Here is a 4,182-nt window from a genome sequence, read left to right on the forward strand (position 1 = left end):
TCCAAGATGGCATATATTCTGGTAGGCCCGTTCCCCAGTCAGCCCTCCCTTCTGTCACCCAACTTCCCCTCCCATCCCCCTTTCCCTTCTTCTCTTGTAGGGCAAGATAGATTTCTACATCCCATTGCCTGTGTATCTTATTTCCTAGTTGCATGCAATAACTTTTTTTTGTTGTTGTGTTTTTGAATGTCTGTTTTTAAAACTTTGAGTTCCAAATTCTCTCCCCTCTTCCCTGCACACCCCCCTCCCTAAGAAGGCAAGCAATTCAACATAGGCCACATGCATATCATCATGTAAATCCCTTCCACAATACTCATGTAGTGAAAGATTAACTATGCTTTGCTCCTTCCAACCTATCCCCCTTTATTGAATTTTCTCCCTTGACCCTGTCCCTTTTCAAAAGTGTTTGTTTTTGATTACTTCCTCCCCATGTCTGCCCTCCCTTCTATTAGCACCCCTTTTTTATCTTCTTCCTTCTTCCTTCCTGTGGGGTAAGATACCCAGTTCAGTGTGTATGGTATTCCCTCCTCAGGTCAAATCCGAGGTGAGCAAGATTTACTCATTCCTCCTCACCTGCCCCCTCTTCCTTTCCTACAGAATCCCTTTTTTTTGCCACTTTTATGTGAGATAATTTATCCCATTCTATCTCTCCCTTTCTTCCTCTCTCAGTATATTCCTCTCTTATCCCTTATCCCTTAATTTGATTTTATTTTTTTAGATATCATCCCTTCATATTCAACTCACCCTTTGCCCTCTGTGTGTGTGTCTATATATATAGACACACACATATATACACACTTACATATATACACACATTGACACACACATGTTGGTGTGTATATAAATATATATATGTATATATATATATATATATATATATATATATATATATATATATATACACATGCACCTATATACATATGCATATTCCTTTCAGCTACTATGTTACTGAGGTCTCATGAATCATACACATCATCTTTCCATATAGGGTATAAACAAAACGGTTCAGCTTTAGTAAGTCCCTTATGATTTCTCTTTGTTGTTTACCTTTTCATGCTTCTCTTAGTTCTTGTGTTTGAAAGTCAAATTTTCTGTTCAGCTCTGGTCTTTTCACTGAGAAAGCTTGAAAGTCCTCTATTTTATTGAAAATCCATATTTTGCCTTGGAGCATGATACTCACTTTTGCTGGGTAGGTGATTCTTGGTTTTAATCCTAGCTCTATTGACCTCTGGAATATCATATTCCAAGCCCTTCGTTCCCTTAATGTGGAAGCTGCTAGATCCTGTGGTATCCTGATTGTTTTTCCACAGTACTCAAATTGTTTCTTTCTGGCTGCTTGCAGTATTTTTTCCTTGATCTGGGAGCTCTGGAATTTGGCAACAATATTCCTAGGAGTTTTCTTTTTGGGATCTTTTTGAGGAGGCGATCTGTGGATTCTTTCAATTTCTATTTTGCCCTCTGGTTCTAGAATATCAGGGCAGTTCTCCTTGATAATTTCTTGACAGATGATATCTAGACTCTTTTTTTGACCATGGCTTTCAGGTAGTCCAATAATTTTTAAATTATCTCTCCTGGATCTATTTTCCAGGTCAGTGGTTTTTCCAATGAGATATTTCACATTGTCTTCCATTTTTTCATTCCTTTGTTTCTGTTTTATAATATCTTGCTTTCTCATCAAGTCACTAGCTTCCACTTGCTCCAATCTCATTTTGAAGGTAGTATTTTCTTCAGTGGTCTTTTGGGCCTCCTTTTCCATTTGGCTAATTCTTCCCTTCAAGGCATTCTTCTCCTCATTGGCTTTTTGGAGCTCTTTTGCCATTTAAGTTAGTCTATTTTTAGGGTGTTGTTTTCTTCAATATTTTTTTTCAGTATTTTTTTTGTTGTCCTTTGGCAAGTCATTGACTCGTTTTTCGTGGATTTCTCACATCCTTCTCATTTCTCTTCCCAATTTTTCCTCTACTTCTCTAACTTGCTTTTCCAAATGCTCTTTGAGCTCTTCCATGGCCTGAGACCAGTTCATGTTTTTCTTGGAGGCTTTTGATGTAGGCTCTTTGGCTTTGTTGACTTCTTGCTGTGTGTTTTGGTCTTCTTTGTCACCAAAGAAAGATTCCAGAGTCTGAGACAGAATCTGAGTGTGTTTTTGCTGCCAGGCCATATTCCCAGCCAACTTACTTGACCCTTGAGTTTTTCATCAGGGTATGACTGCTTGTAGAGTTTAGAGTCCTTTGTTCCATGTTTGAGGGGATGCACCATTGATTTCAGAGCTATTTCTATACGGCCAGCTCTGCCACACCAGCACTCCTCCTTCCTCAAGAACTGCCAACCGGGACCTGATGAAAATCTTAAGCAGGCTCTGCACTCCTGCTCTGATCCGCCACTTAATTCCTCCCACCAGGTGGACCTGGGCCCGGAAGCAACTGCAGCTGTAGTTATGTAGTTGGACCTCCCCCCCGCTGCCCCCCAGGGCGGTGGTCCAACTGCAAACTCTTTTCACTCTCTCCCCTGCAGCTTTTCCCACTAACCTTCTCTGTTGTCTTTGGTGTTTGTGGGTTGAGAAATCTGGTAACTGCCACAGCTCACTGATTCGCGGTGCTAGGGCTTGTTCTGCCCAGCCCCTGGTCTGGTTGGTCCTGCCCCGCTGGTGCTGGGCTCCACTCCCCTCCACTCCATGCACGATAGACCTCTTCCAGTGACCATCCAGGCTGTCCTGGTCTAGATCCCTTCTTCCGTCTGCTATTTTGTGGGTTCTGTAGTTCTAGAATTTGTTCAGAGCCATTTTTTATAGGTTTTTGGAGGGACCTGACAGGGAGCTCACGCAAGTCCCTGCTTTCCAGCTGCCATCTTGACTCTGCCCCCAAGAGTCCATTATGTCATTTATGATTAAGTTACCCCAGCCTTCTTCAATCTAAACAAATAATCTATATTTCACATCAAAGCCTGAGCAGAAGACAATGGGCTAGGAGTTTCACCTTAGATTAGAACTCTGATTTAGTTGGGTGGAAGAATGGAGGAGAATGTTAATCCTGCCTTCCCTCAGCCTTGTCTTTTAGAGATTGGACAAGGAAATAGGACATGGGAAAAAAAGCTTGGGTCTCTCCAGTTTTAATAATTGGTTGCCAACATGAGAGGGAAATGATCATTTCTGTCAGATGCAATTTTGTTCCCTACTTCCCCTCCTCCCACACATACCTACCCTGTCCTGCTGCTCCCTGAAGCCCATCCTTCCTCCTCATTAGGAGACTTGACAGGTGCAATCAGTGAAGTGCTTTCCCAAGGAAGACATGTTGTGTGATGAAAAAAGGGCTTTGACTTGATGTTCAAGACACTGGGCTTTAATCCTGACTCTGCTGCTTACTGGCTATGTGCCTCGGGCCAAACATCTTCCCTTTGTTGGCCTCAGCTTCCTCATATGCAACTTATAAGAGGTGGACTAGACCTATAGCATCAGACATAACAGAAATGCATTCCTGAAGGCAGCATATTGACTTAGAAAACCAGAAATTAACATTATTTATATTATATTGGACTTTTACTTAAACATTTTCCAATTATATTTTAAGCTGGTACAAGCACACTTGAGAGTTTTGTGGGTTATAAGTTTGACACCTCTGGAACAGACTATCTTTAAGGTCCCTTTCCAGGTCCAATATTATATGTTTCTGTAGCTACACAAAAGGGCTTCTAGGTGACACAGTAGATAAGAGTGCCAGGCCTGGAGTCAGGAAGACTCATCTTCCTGAGCTCAAATGTGTCCTCAAGACATTTAATTGCTATGTAATCCTGGGCAAGTCATTTAACCTTATTTGTCTGAGTTTCCTCATCTGTAAAATGAGCTGGAGAAGGAAATGGCAAAATACGCAAGTATCTTTGCCACAAAAAAGTCCAAATGCGGTCACAAAGAGTCAGACACAACTGAACAGCAACAGCAGCACTACACAAAATCTGGCCCAGTCGCATATTATCATTGAGGGAAAGAAGACCCTACCACCAAACCTAATAGAAGACATATCTCTTCACAGGATTGCTGCCAATAGGGCTGGCCAAAATATAAGCATTTTAAGTTACTATCTCTTTGTTGGGATTTCAGAGGCAACTAGGTGGTACAGTGGATAGAACACTGGGCCTGGAGTCTGGAAGACTTGGAATTCAAATCTAGCCTCAGACTTTTACTAGAGGTGTGAC

The sequence above is a fragment of the Trichosurus vulpecula genome, chromosome 1 (genome assembly GCF_011100635.1).
Source record: "Trichosurus vulpecula isolate mTriVul1 chromosome 1, mTriVul1.pri, whole genome shotgun sequence".
Taxonomy (NCBI): Eukaryota; Metazoa; Chordata; class Mammalia; order Diprotodontia; family Phalangeridae; genus Trichosurus; species Trichosurus vulpecula.